General features: G+C 45.6%; 1 protein-coding gene across 14 annotated transcripts in view; it reads left to right on the top strand.

The window, feature by feature from the left end:
* MEF2C (myocyte enhancer factor 2C) overlaps positions 1-20,559 on the top strand; it is a 566,275-nt gene that overhangs the window by 227,892 nt on the left and 317,824 nt on the right. For all 14 annotated transcript variants that reach the window (XM_078675348.1, XM_078675363.1, XM_078675359.1 and 11 more), the window contains exon 2: positions 216-306. The gene's annotated coding sequence lies outside the window, so the exon portion shown is untranslated. The remainder of the gene's footprint in view (positions 1-215; positions 307-20,559) is intronic.

Raw genomic sequence — 20,559 nt, 5'->3', positions numbered from 1 at the left:
GTTTTAACTTTACTCTATGTTTGATTGTGTATTAGTTAGTCATTGATTTAATAGCATTGTAATATGGTGAAATGATGCAGTAATTGATATCTAGGATCCACCATGATTGTATACGAAGCCTTCTATTACACTGCACATGCACGCACATTTGAATGATACCTCCTTTGTGTTTTCTGCAGTGGAATTCAAACTATACTTATGTTTTTATCATGCAGGTGCCAAGTTGTAACTGTGAAGTAACTACAATGAAAGATTAAAAATAAAACTATTGGCGGCGGAGGATTTTGTCAAAAAGCGGTGGATGAGGTGAGTGTGATCAGTTTCTATTTTTTGCATCACATATTTCCTCAATTTCTGTGGCAAATACCACATGATATAGCCCGCTAAGAAATGCACCCCCATGTAACCAGATAAAGGGATATTGCAGTCATCAGTAATTCATGGGGTCGGTCACCTCTAATCAGAAGCAGATGGCAGATAAGAGGCAGGAGGAGTCTGTGTTTCCGGACCGATTCCCACGTGTTTAAACCATTTCCGGAGTTTCACCTGGACATTTCACTTGGTTTCCGTAGGAAAAGTGTCTGGGTAGAAAAGCCAGGACCTGCTATGGCCCTCCCTCACTTTTAATTTCGATGGACCTGGGGAATACAAGGAGGAACATAGGGTCCTATGCATAAAAAGTTTTAACAAACAGGATACGTCGGGGTAGAATACAAGTCTTTTTTTAAATGTCCCTCTATTGTGATTGTAATATAGAAGAAGAGTGCAACTGAATCAGTTAACTCCATGTTGAAAATAAATATTGAGCAATTAAGCCCATCTAATATTATTAAAGATTACTCCAGACACCACTTTCCCAGGGTAAGGTACACGTAAGACTGAAGAGTTTTGTACAATGCAAGGAAGTTTCCCATAATCTCTTAGTACTTGTTTTGACTTCAGAGTGAAATCAGCCCATACAGGAATGGACCAGTGAGACCACAGGGGCACAGCTTACTTGGGTTTAGGGGTGAGTCAGAAGACCTGCACCTTCACTGTGATCAAGATGGCCGAGACAACGGAAACCTATGCTAACTTCATAATATTACAAACACGTGCATAACACTTATACGGGGAAAACGCTGCATTTATTCCACACCTCACTTAAACATGGGGTCAGGGCATGTCCAGGGACACCCCCCTCCCATTCCCCCCACCCCACAGAGTCTGCAACCCTTTGGGTAAACCCTCAGCTACAGGCAAACTCTGCAACAAAGCAATCAGGCAAAATAAATGGAGCACATTCTGTGCATAAAAGCTACATAACACAACATAATGTAATATAGGTTGCAGCAAACATAATATAATATGGGAAAACCTAATGTCTCTAAAACTCAATGGCTCTATGAGAGGAGAACAGAGATGAGGATTGTCGGAGGTGATTGTAAAATCCCGATTAATTACCATTCTCATCCTTGTTCCTTAAACCAGTCCTTAGGCCTAGATGAAACACCCAATACATACTAAGCATTAACTTAAAAGGCAGAAAAAATCCACGTTAAAATGATACCTCGCAAAGGACTTTTACTTCAGACACAATAAGCCTGTCTGAAGGCTGTGTCTGCAGTCACCTGAGAGTAAACTTGCTTGGCTAGATGCTCTGTTGACTCCTCAGAACTACAGATGCAAATGGCTATGAAATGCTGACAAGGCCAAGGGGTACTGTCTGCAGAAGTGTTCTGAGGACACAAAAGCTGGAGTTAAATCTATGCATAGGCCGAACTATGAACATGGGATTAAAGTCATCAACCACTCCCACAGGGAAGGGAACTGATCAAGTGTATGTTGAGCGCTGTGATAAATGAAAATAATTATAGGGTTTGAAAGGTCATCCTCGAGGTATTACCAAAATGCACCCCAAAAAACTGTTGCCCAAGTTACATTTTGCTGTCATACTTTCTAGCAAGGCCAATTACATTTAAGATAAAAACGAAAAAAATGGCAAACGGCCTGCGTCATAATTTGTGAACAGTTCCCCTTATACCAGAATAGCAGCTGGGCAAGCATCCCTGAAGGCTGCACAAGATTGACAAAAGCCCTAGAAGTTGTCCAGGGGCCCTGGGAGCTGGAGGAAATATATGATATGAGCAGCCACATCATAGGTTTCCTCCTTCTTAAGGTTGAAGTGAATTGTACATTAGGTAGGTTAGCTACAAGACCTCTCCACTTACTTAATAGTTTATAAACCAACAAGAACAACAGACACCTTTTTCTGAGGTTCCATGACCACTCAAATTGCCCAGATGAGTGTGAACAGATGATCAAAAGCAAAGTTCAAAACTCCTGGCTTCCCTTCAAAGTCCCCTTCAAAGCCATTCAGTCGGAGCCTTGAGACAGTGGAGAGGTTGAAAGCAGAAACTAGAACCAAGAAGCAAACAAGCAAAGGGTGATCTGCAATGCATGCATTTTAGTATATGAATTGAGGTTTGGGGCAGACCCAGTAATGTGAGCCATGGCTGGCCCGTTACTAAAACTACCCCTGCAATACCTACCACCGTTTATCAGGCATTGACCTCCCCAGTCTGAGGCGTAGTCATTCACATTTCAGCCCTGACTTTGTCAAAGCCCAACTCGCCTTGCAGAAGAGGTGATCCGTCAGGATAAATTCTTAAAGGCCTGCAGTCACATGGCAAGCATACCTGACATGTAAATAACTCAGACACAGCTCCTGAAAACTTGGGATTTCCTATCTGCTGTGTATTATAAGGTTTCCACTGATTTATAGTGAGCCAGTGTTTGTCATACAATGAGGACAAGGTGGTGTTATAGTTCTTGTCTTATTGTCAAGTATCAAAGGGCATGTGATTTCACTTTTGCTGTTTCTATGATCTTGTTGAAGTTTTGTCATTGCCGCACCTACACTTCCATTGGTCAGGTCTACAGAGGACATCTAGAATATTACAGGTGACTCAAAATAACAGGTCTTTTGCAGGAGCAGCTTGTGAAGGTAAGAGTGATGGGGCTAGGTGGGAGAGACTCGACAGACAACAAAGAGGGAAAATTATACAAATAATTAATTTTCCTTCGTCGCCATCTGTCGAGTCCCTCCTCCCCACCCCGCCTCACCACTCTTACCTGCACAGGCCGCTCCTGCTTTCGCTGCTTCTCAAAAGAGTCTTTTGAGAAGCAGCAAAAGTATTATAGACCTTATCTCAACCCATACATAAAAAAGCCTAGGAAATTGTATTTTACTTGGCTTCTTCTATTTATGTATTTATATACTTAAGTTTTCAGAAGTGCATAATTGTGACAAATATATTTGCAGTACTTAACATGAGTTAGGTGTTGCCGGTGGTGGCCACTGGAACTCATTTTTGGTAACAGCACTTATTTTTCCTCATCAAATAATCATACATGCCAACATTTTAGAACATGGAAGTGGAAGAATTTAAAGGGAAGAAAATTGGCACATTTATTTTACCCATTGATTTATATTGTATCAGCAGTGATTTTAGTCGGGAAATCGCAAAAATAAAGCCATTTGTAGCTTCTAAAATCGGGGGTCTCCCACCTGAACGAGTCTGTTGGCATGTATGGCGAATGAACAACAGCTAGAAAGGGAAAAACACACTAAGCGGATAAACTCAAAAAAAGTCACAACTTGCCAGAGTGACATATTGTGGTAGTGAGTGTCTGTTAGATGAGTAACGTGGCATGAGGTGGATTTAAGACTACCCAGCCTCGGTATTCCGTGCACCAACATTTGATTGCACTGGCGCAGCCTTCCGAGCAGATCTTCGGCCACCAGCACTTATTCTTTTACAAATTAAGCTCTGTATATTTGTAGCAGGTTTACAGGTATGCAACATTTGACCTTAACTGAATGGAAGAAGATCCTGCTTCCATGGAATTGTAGGTTAGAACAGAAGAAATCAAACGCTCTGTCATTAAGCATAACACACTGGACTATTTGTACAGAATGTGTTACAAGTGGTAGTGGAAAACTGGTGGAGTAAGCCATGGTTGGATGTAGTTTTGTACAAAATTGTGAAATTCGAAGCATCACAATTTGGCAAATTTTTGGGGATAGCTATGCAAAATGAGTAGCAACATCTAGTTTATAAGCAAGAATGGGGAAGATTTTAATGCCATTTCTGGTGGCAGGAAATTGTTCCTGATGGCACATGGGGAAGTTCAGTACCATGGGAGGGCTGGCAAAGGTCAGCAATCATACATCCTGTCCTCTACTATGAGTCTATCACCCATTAAAATATTTTTCCTTCCTGCTTGGGTCAATGGCAAGTGAATGCGGAGGGGGGCAGTCTTCTAATTAATGTCCAAGGACATCCCCCACACAGCAGATTACTTGATGAGTTCTCTGGCTGATATAGCTGCAGTAGTTCCTTTTACAATGCTTTACATCATTTTTTAGGGTAATGGTTTCTGGTAGATCTTCTGATGTTTAAAGCGTCAATAAGAGCATTGGGTTCTTTTCTTAAAGGAGCACAATGCAGGTTGAACGAAGCATGTTTTGGTGAAATTTATAGTGGAGAACTTTCACTCCTTTTAAAAGAAAATGTGTATGTTGGACATCAGATCCTTTGATAAAAGTATTTTCAAGGAGGCTGCATACCTTCTGGGAGTATTCTATGCCAACTGATGTGCATGTTGAGACGAAGAATTTGAAGGGCACATTAAAGAGATTTTTGAGGTGTGGCCAAGATGGTAACGGTGTAGGAGCATTTTCTCAGAGGCACCACTGCCCGACGTGCCACTCTGCTATCCTAGCCCCTTGACTGCTCACCAATCTGTGCGGGGAGGGGGCTTGTGGTGTGGTTCACCCTGCAGCGGCTGCAGACCCGGCGAATGAGGTTAAGGAGCATGCCACATGGTGGCCAGGCCTGAAGCCACACTTCCCTCCTTAAGATGGTGACTGGGCCCACACTTCAGCCTTGAATAGCTGCCCTCTGCAGATCCCAGACTGCCAGTGCCCAGCTCTCCCTCGCCTGGCGGTGTGCGGGTGTCAGGCCTGTGAGATACCTGGAGACAGCCTTGCCCTGGGCCTCAGGAACTGCAGAGAAGGAAAGCGAACCCCCTGAAACTGTTAAGTATCATGCCTGGAGCTTCGATGCACTTCCCTGGATCCTGACTGGGCCCGCCTCTTTGGCCCTGACCTGCCTTCCGTGAGGACCTGCCAGATCAGAGACTCCACAAGTAATTCCACCAGTGTGGGACCTGCAGCGCCATATTCTGTTCTGCATACCCGTCTCTTGCGGCAACCAGATGGATAGCAGTCACCAAACTACTCTCATCGGTGGATGAACAATGGGCCTGCAGGGTGCAGGAAGACCGCCTCGCTTTGGGCCCTGGGGTACTGGAGCAGGTAGAGACCCCCTGCAGCTGTGGCACACTGCAGTTGGAGCCATGGTGCGCTCTCTCAAATGATAACCTTGCCCACCCCTCAGCCCTGAACTGCCCCTTGTGTGGACCCGCAGGACGGATGACTTTGCCAGACATCCTGCCAGAGTGGTGCACGAAGACACAGATAGGAGGAGCACATGCCAGCCATCCTGTGCTTTTCGCACAGACTCGTGGGGCCCAGGCCCTAAAAAGACTTTCCATCGCTGTCCCCAGTGGGATCCCAAACACCTACCGCCGGTCAGCGCCAGCCTCAGTACGGCGCAAAGTGATATTCCTCCGAGGAACAGGCTGAACTGGTTCTGTGCGACACTCGCTGCCCCGGGAATAAACCTCCATTGGACTGTCTAGGCTGACACAGTGCCCCATTGTTGCTGAAGAACTCTCCAGGGGTGATATTCTCTTTTCTGGTTCTGCCGCCAGCGGAGTTGGGATCTGGCTCCCATCTTCCTCGACCTCCTGTGGTTCCCCTCCCAGCTTCTGAGTGACCTGGGGCAGTGAAGGGGTGGTGCGATTGGATCCTTGCGGGACTCACCCATGGGTGGTAGCCGTGCCCAGAGAACTCTCATTCTGTGACTTTAGGCTCTCCCCTGTGTAGAGGGATTACCTAACAATGAATAATAAGATAATGGTAAATGTTTTATTGTAATTTATAGTTACCCCTCAGGAAGGGCTCTGGTAGCCCGAAATGCATTGGGTTTTTAATAAACACTGCCTTGGACGAATCATGCATCAGTTCGTGTTTTTGTAAGAGGTCCGGAGAGGCACAACGTAAACATGGGAAGTTTTGGAAATGGCATGACATTTCTGTGTGTGGACCAAACAGGAATTGAGCAATAAAAGTGAGTTTAAAAAAATGAGATACACGGAATACACAGCGTTAAAAGGTTGAAATTATAAGTAGGCGCTGAATATGCCCAATTAAGCAGTGCGACTGGAGATGGGGCGGCAAATCGCCCCACATTAAGTAGTTGTTCATCGAAGTGTCATCCGGGCAAGGCACTTTTCCAGTGAGCACGCATTCTTGGAGGATGAGGGCAAAAATTCACTACTTTTGGATTAAGAGCTGTGCATCCCACAACTATAATTGATTATAAAAGCACAAAGCACCACAAATGGGCATCTGGTCAGGCAAGACCGGGTGAAAATCACCAGCTCGGGCCAGCTGCGATGGAGCATGTGCCGGATTCTGGGTCCAGGTGAGTCTTGCTGAAAGAGTTACTTTCAAAAGTCTAGGGCAAAGATATACATTCGCGGTGGAAGAGCTAGTGAGAAGCAGGTGGTTCTTGATGTAGCGTGAAGAGCAGGCTGGGAGTCACGGATGGTCATCGCTGTAGTGCAAAGATCCTGTCGGCCGTTGTGGACGGTCATTGGTGGAGCTTCATGTTGACAGTCACTATGAGCTGTTGTTGCTATAGCGCAAAGTATTGATCTTGCATTGTCAGGCATCGCTGGAGGTCACTGTGGCTCGAAAAGTCATTTTCACCGGAGGTACGCGTTGGCTGGCATCATGGGTGGCAAGTGATCAAGAAGGGCCCAAAACTTCAGGATTTCTCTTTTTCTTTGGAAAAGAGCTCAATCGATGCCACCCCAAAGATCTAGGGCCTGAAAGGCACCTCTTAGGGGTCAGGAACTCACTTCAGCAGAGGCCAGCCGAGCTCAGGCAGGTTCAGTTTCAGACCCAGGCAGCAGGTCAGCTGGGTATATGCAGGGAGCCTATGGAGCTTATTATGTCCCAGTAGCTCGGAACAGGTCAGTCAGCTGACCCTTGGAGTCACTTCAGTCTGGGATGAAGGATGCAGGTCCAGTCTTCCTTCTCAGCAAGCAGGGCAGCAGACAGCAAGGCAGCACAGTAACAGGGCAGCAAAGTAGCAGTCCTTCTCACAGCAAAGATATACAGCAGTCCTTCTTCTGTTGTATCCATAGGTCCAGAGATACACTGAAGAATGGGTCTGAGGGTCGTTTTTATACACCTGGTGCCTTCTTTGGAGTAGGAAAAGTTTATAGAGAATTCCCTTTGAAGTCCTAGAAGTTTCCTGCCTTTCTTGCCTCAGCTCCAATCTGGCTGTATGAACAACGGAGTGGTCACAAGTCCCTTGTGTGAAGTCAGGGCACAGCCTATTCAGCTGCAAGTGGGGCTGTGCCCAGCTCTGACTTCCCCATCCTGCCACTTGATGGTCCATCCAGGCACACCTGCCCCTCTACATTTTTTAAATTGTAACTTAGAATCTGACTTTACCATTAAAGAGGATTTTTAATTATAGTTTCTCAGACACCAAACATGAAAGTTTCACATGTTCCCAATCAAATGTTAGTGCCTATCAAATGTTATAAGAGAACCCAATGTTATCCAATGTAATGGGAGAGGTAGACCTTGCAGTAGTGAAAAAGTAATTTAAGAGTTTTTCACTACTAAGATATGTAAACATTTAAAGCACATGTCCAACATTATTTAAATTCATTTCACCTTGCTCTATTGGGTGTTAAGTGCCTAACTCAGGGGTGTATTATTTATGTATTAAAAAGGTAGGTGTGGGCCTGGTAAAAGGTGTATTTCCCTAGATCGAAATGGCAGTTTAAAACTGCACACACAGGCTGCAATGGCAGGCCTGAGGCATGTTTAAAAGGCTACTTAAGTGGGTGGCACAATCAGTCCTGCAGGCCCGCTAGTAGCACTTAATTTACAGGCCCTGGGTACATGTAGTGCACTTTGCTAGGGACTTAGAAGTACATTTAATTGGGTGTAAGCCACTTTTAGCATGTTCAAAGCAGAGAGCACAAGCACATTAGCACTGGTTAGCTGTGGTAAAGTGTGCAGAGTGCTAAAAGTCAACAGAAACGAGTTAAAAAAACAGGAAAGTGAAAGCACAAAGTTTGGGGATGACCTTGCAGATAGGGCCATGCCCAACAGTGATGATTTGCAAAAAGAAGTTTTAAGATCAAAGATATAGAGGTTTGGTTGAATAAAAGTAATCTCCTGTATACAGCCTAGTAGGTCATCAATGAAAGCTGGTTTGTGTGGAAGTGGTTGATAGAAGAGAAGAAAGGAGGATGTGGAGGTCGAAGGGGACAAGTAGCTGACAAGCAGCAAGTCACATCCTATGACTGATTATTCGTCTTGGATGTACATTGGTATGTTGTTTTTGTTTACCTTACTCCCCCTGAGAATGCTTATGAGGCTTGCAGTTTCTCTACTAAGCCAGGTACTCATCACAGATCTCATGTACTACAGGTGCAGCATTTCAGTGTTCAAGAGAAAGCCCAATAAATGTCAGCTGAAAGAATGTTGAAATGTATTCTATTTTTGGTTAGTTATGTAGTAATATTGACTACGCAGGCAGATGGACGAAATGTCAATACTGTCACCCATGCAGGCCGGCTTCAGGCCCTGCGTAAGCACCATAGATCAGATCTTAAGATTTATTCTAATATACTGGAAGGTGGTGGTCTTAAGTGGAGGTGTGATCTATGCGGCCTTCGTGGACTTGAAGTCCGCTTTTGACTTGGTTCCAAGACCCAAATTGTGGGAAGCTCTGATACAAATGGGACTTCTGAAGGACCTGCTGGACATAATTATAAGACTCCATGATAAGAACTATGCCCAGGTCCGATGGGGTATGCAGGGCCAAGTCACCAAAAAGTTTCCGGTGACACGTGGAGTCCGTCAAGGATGTGTCCTCGCTCCAACCCTTTTTCTTTTATTCATTAATAGAGTGGTTGCATATTTTTGGGATACTCCTACTGATGCGCCTAGTTTGGGTGGTATGAAGTTTCCTCTTCTCATCTTTGCAGATGATACGCTCATACTCTCAAAAACACAAAAGGGGCTTCAACTGGCTCTCAGCAAATTTGTAGAATTCTGTGATGCCAATGACTTACAGGTCAACACAAGCAAAACCAAGTTTATGGTTTTTACTAAAAATAGACCAAGATTAGGCCAGGTAAGTCTTAATGGCATTAATTTGGAACAGGTAAACGAGATGACCTACCTAGGGGTAGTACTAGATTATAGATTAAGATGGACTGCCCAGATGGATGTATTATGATTAAAATTCTCTCAGCTGAGTGGGACATTGGTTAAGGAACAGCGATCTTCCCTTACCAAAAGAATAAGCCCAGCGCTCAAAATTTATAACACCAAGATTAGATCGGCCATTGTATATGGAGCAGATCTCTGGGGCTATGTTGATTTGTCCCAACTTGAGAGAAATCCAAAACAAGTTTTTACGAAACTTGGTGGGTCTTCCACAATCGACCCCTATGCTTCCCCTATTGTTGGACCTGGGCTGCAAACCAATTAAGGAATTGGCAAAACTGAGAATTATTTCACTTTGGAGGAGAATCTGGGTAACCTTGTTGTTGAATAGCTTTATTTCGAAATATTTATCATTTCTTAAAAGCATTACAGTACAAAAACAATTTTAAAATATAGGACAGTTGTGCAGTTCGACCATCTAATACAGAAAGGCAATACAGTACAAGACAGTTTAAAATGTACAACAATTGTGCAATTCAGCCATCTAAAATACATTTATACAATAAACAGCATATACCATCATTAGGAAGAGTAGAAAAAAACACAACATCAAAATAGCTAAAACCAGAAAAGTCAGGATGGATGACCTTTTACTGGAGGAGCAATTTCCTCACAGATCTTATCCTCCAAGCCCATCCCAGAAATGTTGCCAGGCAGCAAGCAAACAAGGGGTGAGTATCTGATCTTAGAATCTGTAAAGCCTCCAAGTGTGACCGGGTGCCCAGCCTCAAGCAAAGGGGTTTCAGCCATCTGCGGCGAGGTGCAACATACGCTGAACACTCGAACATTAGATGGGCGATGGACTCATCCCTGTTGGCACAGAAAGGACAAGTCGCAATGGTTTGCCAGGGTGGTTTCCAGCTCGCTGTCCATATACCTAGGGGCAGGACTCCAACCCTAAATTTAAAATACAGTGCCCTATCTCTCGGGTTGGAGATCAAGTCCAGGTAGGGTTCTCTAAGGGGGAGATCTTTAATAAGCAAAAACTCAGCAGCAGATCTACATAGGTTGGAGTGGCTCGCTCTCTCGTTTCCCACCCACGACCAGAATATTTTCTTTAACAGCTGTTTAGATGGTGAAGATCTATTGGCCCAAGCGTCTCCCAGGCCCAGTTCGCAAAGGAGGCGCTTTACTTCCATGAGCCAACCGATCCTATACCAGCCCGGGGTTGAGAGGAGTTCACGCAGGGCATCTGCGTAGCTTGAGAGTTCAGGAACATTCCATATGCGGGCCCATAGTAGAAGGGGGCGTAGCTTTGCCTGCTCGGATATGGGGCGTGTGCCTGTATCAAGTAGGAGAGGAAGGGTGGGACAGCTGTGAGGTAGCCTCATTAGATCTTTATGAAATTTGTTCTCAAGATGGGTCAGAGTGTCAAATTTCTGCGTACCCCAGAGCTCTGCCCCATACAACGCCGCACTCACTGCTTTTGCCCTATAAATATCTAATATAACCCCGATGGGTTTAAGGGGTGAGGCACGATGTTCTTTTAACAATGCACCTGTGACCCTCCTATGAGTCAGAATGATTTTTTGATGGTGCGCCTTCCAACTCATAGAGTCACAGAGTCGGATGCCTAAATAATCAAATTCCCTTACCCTTTCGAGTGGGACTGAGTCAAGGGTTGGAGGATGTACTGTCTTCCTAGGGGGGTTCAAAACCAGGAACTTGGTTTTGCTGATGTTAATGGCCAAGCCCCTGGAGTCGCAAAACTCCTGAAACCTTGAGAGCAACGTTTGGAGGCCTATCGGGGTTTTCGAAATCAACAGGGTATCATCTGCAAACAGGAGAGTTGGTATCTTCCTGCCCGCCAGGGAGGGTGCGTCTGCTGGTAGTTTAAGAAGATGCTCCACCACTCCGTTTAGGTATAGTGAAAACAGAGTGGGGGCTAGCACACACCCCTGGCGGACGCCCCTGTCTACAGAGATACGAGATGTTTTTTGACCCTGTGCGCCCCATCTAATTTGAGCAAAGTTGCTTTCGTGGAATTTGATGATCAATGCCAGCAGGTACGGGGGGATGCCCAAGCCCTCAAGAACAGCCCACAATTGGTTACGTGGAACTAGGTCAAAGGCAGTCCGTAGATCTATAAAGGCGAGATACAGACTGCCTTTGCCCAGCTTAACCACTTTCCAATAAAGCATTAGGAATCGGAATGTCTGCTCAATCGTGCCAGTTCCAGATCTAAAACCGGCCTGGAAGTCAGACAAGACCTGCTTTTCTTCGGCCCACTGCAAAATCCTCCCTAAAACTACTTTCCCTGCTACCTTCTGGGTAGAATCAAGCAGACTTATGGGACGGTAGTTGGCAGGGTCGTCCCTACAACCTTTTTTAAAAATAGGGACGACTTCCGCGCCCCTCCACGAGTCCGGGAGGCATCCACCAGACATGGCCTCATTCAAAAGCAGGGCAATGAGAGAGCTCCACACCTCCGTGTTGGTCCGGAGCAAGTCGCCAAGGACACCATCTGGGCCTGCCGCCTAATTAGGCACAAGACACCAGATCGCTTCTTCAACCTCCTTGGCTGCAAAAGTGTGGTCTAAATCTGTGTTAGCTACCGGCACGCGGTGACTGGGACCCCTATTCTGTCCAGGAGCCTCTACTGGATTAGAGTAGAGCTTGGAAAATGGGCCAACCAGACCTCCCCTGTAATAGTGCATGTCAGCAATGAGTCGACCGGCCTATCCCTGCCTCTGAGCAGGGCCCAGAAACCCCTTGAATCCTTTTTGGAGCTGGCGTCCATTAGATCTCTCCAAAAATTTGTTTCATGGGTATCCTTTGCCACTGCTTGGACTTTTTTATAATTTTTCCTAGCGAGTGTAATCTGAGCAGAGTCTTTCTTTCCAACCGCCCGAATAAGATCGGTTCTGGGTAACCCCTGAATTGGCCACATTTGCTGCGGGACTAGATGATCTTAGACGTATAGTGGGCTGTGGTAATCTTCCTTGGTTTAAAGCTTTAAAATCTATTTTGTCAGATATGGGCCTTACCCAGCTATGGTCCGACCCTAGGACTAGTGTGTTTCCATCAAAAAAAGACCTCAAGGATCAGTTTTGGGCTGTATATAGAAATAAGCTGATTATGGAACATAGCCCGCTGACCCTTTCTGGCAGGTTTTTGAATCATAAGGTGGACCCAGTCCTGGAAAGTTACTGGGACGCCATAACAAAGAGTATTGATAGAAAACTTTTTCACCAATTTAGAATAGGAACGCTACCCTTGAGATCGTTCACACATAAGTGGAAGGGTGGGACGGGGAACTCGTGTCCATGGTGTAAAGAACAGGAGGAAACTGTGGGTCACCTCTTTTTTGTTTGTCCTGCTTATGCCGCCCCACGGAAAAAATGGCTGAAACCAATTTGTCGAAACCTTAAAACTAGAGGGGCCAATGAGGCCCTAAGGTTGCTAGGGACGGTAACATCACTCCCAGTGGCCATATCAGTTGCAAAATGTTTAGGTTGGTCTTGGATCACTAGAGCTAGAAATCCACAGTGATAGTTTATTCCTGAGTAAACTTATGACTGAGGCTATTTGTACGTCTTTTTGACAAAAAAGTAATCAGATTTTTAAGATGTGATTTTTGTATTATATAAACTATGTATTATGTTGTCTTTTTAAAGTTTTAATTGTATTTTCTGTGATGTCTTTTATGGTTAATTTTACCGAAATAAAGACGTATGAAACTGACTACGCAGGTAGTTGTTTATTAAAAGGAGTATTCCTTTGCTTTGTAACTTAGGTGATAACTCTTGGTGATGGGACATTTATGAACCAGTGAAGAGGAATTAAACGGTGCCTCTAAACGAACTGACGGGGTCTTGAATCATTTGTTGGATCCACTAGTGATATAGAGGCTTTGGGTTAGTCGATATATACTCCTCCCCAACGCCTGATATTTCAAAGCATTATTAATTTTACTTAAATCTTTTCTCACTGGTGACAATATTGTAGTTTGTTCCTCTTTTAAGCTCATGGTTCGTGTCTTGAGGTGTGTGAATGACAGATAACATCTTCTCATTTCATTCTTATTAACATCCTCTACACATCTAGGGCATCATTAGGATGGCGGGCGGACTTTGTCCGCCCGCCATCCTTTCGTAGAATGGGACCACTCGCCATTGGTGCAGGGGTCCCGTTGGTGACATTAGGATGCGCCAGCCACACTGGCGGGCGCATTCTGCATTCTTGACATTGCGGCGGGTGGTGCTCTCAGCACCGCCCACTACAATGCCAAGAAGGCATGTTGTGCAGTTCCATGCACAATGTGGCAGGCACTGCGCGTGCCTGCCATGTTGTGCATGGAACTGCAGGGGGGTACCATAGGCACCCCCCCAGAATCCCTGGGGACCCGCTACAAGCCCCCAAAGGCGAGAACCGCCTGCCTTTTCGTGGCGGCGTAGTCACCACTGGAAGGCATGTCCCCGCAGATATGCTAATATGGATGGCAGTGTCTCCCAGATACCGCCACCATGTTAACAGCTTTTCCGCCCGGTCGATTCTACGACCGGGCGGAAAACTGGCGGACGGTCTTTCTGTCCGCCGGGGTCCCCCCTCACCACCATGGTAATGTAGCGGGGGAAATTTCTATGCGGGTGGTGGTTTTTTTAGCGGGCAGATCCCCACCGCCATACGGGCGGTGGCGATCCGCCAGCTATCCTAATGACACCCTTAGTCTTTCCTCACTTTCAGCACTCCTTGGCTGACATACCAGCATTTCCACTTTCTCTTCTCCACCCTGCCAGTACTACTGAGTACATTGGAAGTTTCACCTGGAACTTAGTGCCTGGCATCTGCTGGTCAGTTATCTTAACTAATGGGGTATCGCTTGGCAGTAGATGCAAGCCGTTCTCTTTTTTGCATCCACTACGGTTGAAAATTACCCTGTGTGAGTCTTTATCTCTGTGTTATACACTGTACCAGTGCTTAATGTGAGTTGGTGCTTTCCGGTGCTAAGCACCAGCACTTAATTGGTTTCCGGTGCTCGGTACCAGCACCTAATTTTCAACACCATACAAAGAACAGTCCACCACATAGTGGTGCTGCTCATCTCATTTAGAGATGAGCAGAACAATAGTTGTTTAGGAATACAATATACATTAAAATAGTGCTAAAACCTGCCTTCCCAGCCATTTCTTTAGCTTTGGGATCTGGAATAATCTGAACTGTCGCACTTGCAGGTGAAAGAGATGGTTAGTAGTTGTTTTGGCAGCGATGACAGGGGCGATCGGTGGTGTACACAATACATTTGCTTGTCCTTCTGTCTTCGTTATGTAAGAATCCACGCAGTGTTATTTTCTCAAGCACAGTAGCACATCACTCTCCATTGTGTCTCTAAACTGAATTGTCAGTTGAAACATGCACCGGAAGCACACTACAATCAGGGGTGTTCCCCATGCTTGCCTGTCTGGCTACACTTCTTTCCTTTACTTACACCAGGGGAGTAGCTACAAATGGGGAAGCAGGTGCAGTGACGCCCAGGCTTAGACCCTGAAGGACCCATTGAACCCATATATTTGTTGTATTTTGCAACATGGACAGCTTTCAAAGAGGCCATTTTCTTTACTTGCACCAGGACCCATTGTTAAGCTACTGACCTACACTGCTCCTGCAATTCTAAGTTTTCAGAGTGGCTCTGATGATTTTTACTGAGGTTGCAACAAATTTGTTACACGGTGTCCTGCAGCCAGTACTATCTGAGCCTTCTTGTTGCCAGTCTGTGGAAGGCATGTATTCAATTTACTGTTCACTAAGGTCATTGGCAGCCAACCCATTACTTACAGCTTGGCCAGCAGACAAGATCAAGTAGACAGCTGGGCTTGTAGGGTACTTCAAACAGCAATATTCTAATGCATTACCTATATTGGGAAGCATATGTACAGAGTATTCTAAACATTGAGAAAAAACAGAACACCACAAGGTACTATTATTACCTAATGGTACTCATTTTACATACCTCAAAAAGATGAAAGACTGAATCTTCTTTTAGTAGGATTCAGATTTGTAGCTAGTCAATCTTTGTATGTTTCAATATCGAGCATTCAACTCACTGAACCATCCTGCCAGCTAAGACTTCCTTATAATTGTGTTGCACCTACACACAGGCTTGCTTGGCACAGAGCAGGGACGCTAAACTTAGTGGTAATGTGTAAAGTATTTGTGCAACACTTAAAACAGTCAAAATAGTGACAACACCTCACAAAGAGATCCCACACCAGGGTTAGAAAAATATATTACATTTTAATAAATTAAAAATAAAAATCCAATCAGGTAAACCAGAGATATTGAGTTTTAAAGTGTTAGGGTGGTAAGCGCTAAAAAGCACAAAGGTCCAGCAAGGGATATCTTGTTGCACCAGACCAGGACAAAATCATAAGTTCAGGCCAGTCACGAGGGGGCACAGGCCTGCTACAGCGACCAGGATATGCCCACTGAACAATGTAGCTTAAATCCTGGTTGTGGAGTGCTGTGTGCAATCGAGGTGAAGAAGTATCAAGCAGTTGAAACAATGCATCTGTTCCAAGATCTCGTGAGGCTGTGGTGCGAGGTCCTGTTGCATCGTTGGCGAGAATCCTGTCAACGGGCTTCCAATGCGAAGTTCGGGCATCAAGGATGCAGCATGCAGCTGCCGATATGTCGGTTCTGAAGAGCTGCGAGGCTGCGTTGCAGAGGGCGGCCTAGTTGTCGAACTGCCATCGACGAGGGATGCGGGGACCTGGGTCACAGATGCGCCAATATGTTAAGCAGGGGAGTACACTTCTGCACTGTTTTCCACTCCTGACGCCTCGGTTTTCCTTTTTAGAGCGTGGCCTCCCCTTTATTCCTGAGTCAGAGTCCAGGTGAGGTGAGGTCTACTCCCCGGCAGAATAGGGTGAGTGGTACTTTTTGACCCTTATGAAACACTAGAGGGTGTAGGATTGAAATGTGAGATGTTCTGATATTTGGGGTGTTTGTGTTGTTCTTGTAGATCACTGTTTGGAACCTTCTGCACGGCGGAGTTTTGAACCCAAACGCTGTATCCTTTTTGTTTGGTTACTACACTGGATCTGTAATATTTGAAAATATATTATTTGTTTATCACTACGCAGTAGCAACGTTGTGAACAGGGCCCTGACGAAAACCTTGGGTCCTTCCCTTTGAGGTTGAAACATGTTGGCCTGATATGCAGTAATTTGTTCCCATACTGCATCCTTGCACTGTTCATGCTGTTTTTATTTAGGAAGAGGATAGCGTCCTAATAAATCTATCTTTCTGTCCTCTATTCTATTTTAAATCCACCACTTTTTAGTTTTGCACTGCACCCACACCCATCTTCTGTCTACCACTGGTCACTGAGTACTTGTGGGCATTGGCCCCGCTACACTACAGGGGACATTTGTGTCTCAATGATCTAGAGACCTCAGACCCCTGAGGATGACCAAGTGATAGAATCTGATCATACAAGTGTTTGATGGGAATCCTCAAAACTGAGCGGGTTTCTTTGTCACAATCACTCACACCCTTTCTTTTCAGTTGCATCTGTCTTCCACCCCTACTAGAGTTTTCCAGCAAGCTAGCGCTGTGGTTTAAGTGTACGAAAGGTACCTTTTTTAGACCCCTAGGTTTTCTTGTGTTTAAATCACAGATGCGCCATGTCATCAGCGATGCGTCGGTTCCGAACACTGTGATGCAAACCTTCTGCGTTCAGCCCAATTCAGGCAGGAGCGGCCTGCATTGGTTCTCCTTGAGTATGCACCACAAAGGCAACAACATGATTTGATGTGTCTCGAGGATGCGCCAATAGGCAAAGAAAATGCATGTGTTCCGCTGGTAAGTACCTTAAGCCCACTTCCAAGGGCCTAGGACTAGGATGGCAACACTTAGCAGGGTAAATTCACAGCTAGCAGAGTCCAGGTGCAGATGCAATGTGGATGGTGGATGGAATCCTGTTATGTCCCTGAGGTTTCAGATCAAGAGGCCGGCCAACTAGGCCTTGCAGTTTCAAGGGATGCATGTCCATTCCTCCCCATCCAGACAAGGAGCGCAGCTGGCAGCAGGTCAGCACAGCAGGGCATCAGTCTGGCGGAGTGGCAGTTCTTCAGCAGCACAGCAGTCCTTCTTCCTTGCAGTGTATCCACAGGTCCACTAGTGTACTGAAATGGTGGTGTCTGATGTCCAGTTCGTATACCCAGTGGTGCCTTTAAAGTGGGGGACACTTCAAAGACAAACCTTTGAAGTGCACAGATGCATTGCCAGCACTGGCTCCAGACTAACTACAGGGGATAGGCAGTCCTTTGTGTGGGGACAGGACACATCCTGTTAGGGTGTTGGTGAGGATGGGTCCAGCTTCTCCCTCTCATGCTGTCAGGATAGCCCACTCAGTCACACCTAAGCTCCCATTGTTTGTGGCTGTCTAGGTGGAACAGGCAACTTTTCCAGGTCTTGTGACCAGAGATTGGCTGCAGGGACCAAGGGCCAGACGTACAACCATTCCAATTTGTGAGTCGCAAATTGCGATGTTTTGTGACTTGCAAAATGGAATGTACAACAGTGTCTACAACACTGTTTGCAATTCCTAATGGTGTCGCAAACTACTTGCCTTGTCATTATTCATGAGGCAGGTTGCAATTTGCGACTTATTCGAAATGGCCGTTACTCGCAGGGATGGTGGTCTGCTGGGGTCAGCAGACCACCATGTTTGTGACTGGTTTTTGAATAAAGCAGTTTTTAAAAAAATGCAGCCTATTTTCCCTAAAGAAAAATGGGGCGCCTTTAAAAAAGAAAAATTAAACGTTTCTGTTTTATTTTTTAAAAGTAGGCAGTGATCAATGGGACCACTGGCAGCTCTTAAAATATATTTTTGCATCTATTTTCAAAGGGGAGACCCCTTCCTGTTTGCGAGTGGCTTACCACCTACTTGAAGTAGGTGGTAAACTGAGAGTGTTTTGTGACCCCAAATGCAGTTGCAAAACAATGGTACATACCATTCTGACTAGTTATTAGGAAGGGACGCCCTTGGCACACCCCTTCCTAATAGCAACTTGCAAACACTATTTTGCGAGTCACCGACATGCACCACCCTTTTATGCATCATACATCTGGACCCAAAAGTCTAAGGCAAGAAAATGCCAATTTTATGAAGTGGCATTTACAGAATTGTAATTTAAAATCTAACTTCATCAAAATTGGGAGTTTAAATTACGATTCCAAAGTTTTTAAGCATAGGATAAGCACAGTGCTATCAACGCTGAGATATAAATGTGTCTGGACAAAGCTAAACCTCTCTGAAGAACTGTACTGACAGCGAAACACGTGTCAGGGGTTGCTTTTATTCATTTCAGGTTGGCTCGGATGGTATTTTACCAATCCAAAGCTGTAATATTGTGCCTGGAGTGGTAAATGGCTTTTGTCATTTTACAGCTCGGCATGGATAGCACAGTGCTAATCCTATGCTTAAAGACTTTGCCGTACAAATGGCAGAAGACTTTGTCCATTTCTATCTCGGCGTGGATAGCACTGTGCTAATCCTATGCTTAAAAACTTTGATAGAAAAGCAGACATTTGAAGTGAGCAAATTTAGAGTGTCGCTGGTGTTGAGGGCGCTCTCTCTCTCTCTCTCTCTCTCTCTCTATTTACATATATATACATATATATATAACTGTATATGTGGAGCTGCGCTCACCACCGAGATACGGAGTGAAACGGCCTCTGAAGAAGCTATCATAGCGAAACGCGTCAGGCTGCTACCTTTACGCTGGGTAACCTACTTGGCATTTGCTGACCCCTGAGTGCACCTTCGCCAGCTGGTGCGAACTTTGGAGCGATAATATTTACGTGGCAGGCCCTGCCACGGAAGGTGCACCACCGCTAGAGAGGAGCGGTCGAGAGCTGGGATCCGAGCCTGGCTTGTGCTCGAGGGTGCCAGTACCGGAATGAAGATTCCCCAGCGTATCGGGCCCATCCAGGGCAGGCATCGGTGGACATCTGCTATCGGCACCCATCCAGAGAAGATAGCGTAGCACTACATATCCCACAATCCTGTGGGTGACTGCATCCTAACCTTTTGTGTGTAACAGCCTATCAGAAGGCGGCTAAAACTGTATATGTGGAGCTGCGCTCACCGCCGAGATACGGAGTGAAACGGCCTCTGAAGAAGCTATCATAGCGAAACGCGTCAGGCTGCTACCTTTACGCTGGGTAACCTACTTGGCATTTGCTGACCCCTGAGTGCACCTTCGCCAGCTGGGGCGAACTTTGGAGCGATAATATTTACGTGGCAGGCCCTGCCACGGAAGGTGCACCACCGCTAGAGAGGAGCGGTCTAGAGCTGGGATCCGAGCCTGGCTTGTGCTCGAGGGTGCCAGTACCGGAATGAAGATTCCCCAGCGTATCGGGCCCATCCAGGGCAGGCATCGGTGGACATCTGCTATCGGCACCCATCCAGGGAAGATAGCGTAGCACTACATATCCCACAATCCTGTGGGTGACTGCATCCTAACCTTTTGTGTGTAACAGCCTATCAGAAGGCGGCTAAAACTGTATATGTGGAGCTGCGCTCACCGCCGAGATACGGAGTGAAACGGCCTCTGAAGAAGCTATCATAGCGAAACGCGTCAGGCTGCTACCTTTACGCTGGGTAACCTACTTGGCATTTGCTGACCCCTGAGTGCACCTTCGCCAGCTGGGGCGAACTTTGGAGCGATAATATATATATATATATATATATATATATGTCAATCAAAGACGTTTTCACCTACCTTTTGCATTATAAAAGAAAAACTTTTAGATCTTGGCTAAACAGCGCATGCACTGTCTCGAAGAGACGTGTTGTGTTCTGTCTGTGGGCTTACAGGCCGCCCATCTCCTACCATTGGTAAACTTCAACATTGCTTTAATTTCCTTTGATGCCATTCGTCATGTCCTGTGGGCGTCATGCCCTCTTCTTGTGCTTGGCCCTTCCATAGTGCATTGAACAAGTCATGTCTTCTTACACTACTCCCGGTTTTCACAGCTATTTTTATCTTTATTTTCAAGCACTCTATAGAAGTACTTGTGTTTTCAGGCCGCCACCCTTGTACACATACACAAATGCCACTGAAATGCTTGCACATGTACATAAACAAATGCATTTCTTATAGAATTGTTAAAACACG

This window comes from Lissotriton helveticus, chromosome 2_1 (assembly GCF_964261635.1).
Source record: "Lissotriton helveticus chromosome 2_1, aLisHel1.1, whole genome shotgun sequence".
NCBI lineage: Eukaryota > Metazoa > Chordata > Amphibia > Caudata > Salamandridae > Lissotriton > Lissotriton helveticus.
The sequence above is the reverse complement of the archived record's forward strand: the minus strand, read 5'-3'. Positions and strand labels throughout refer to the sequence as shown.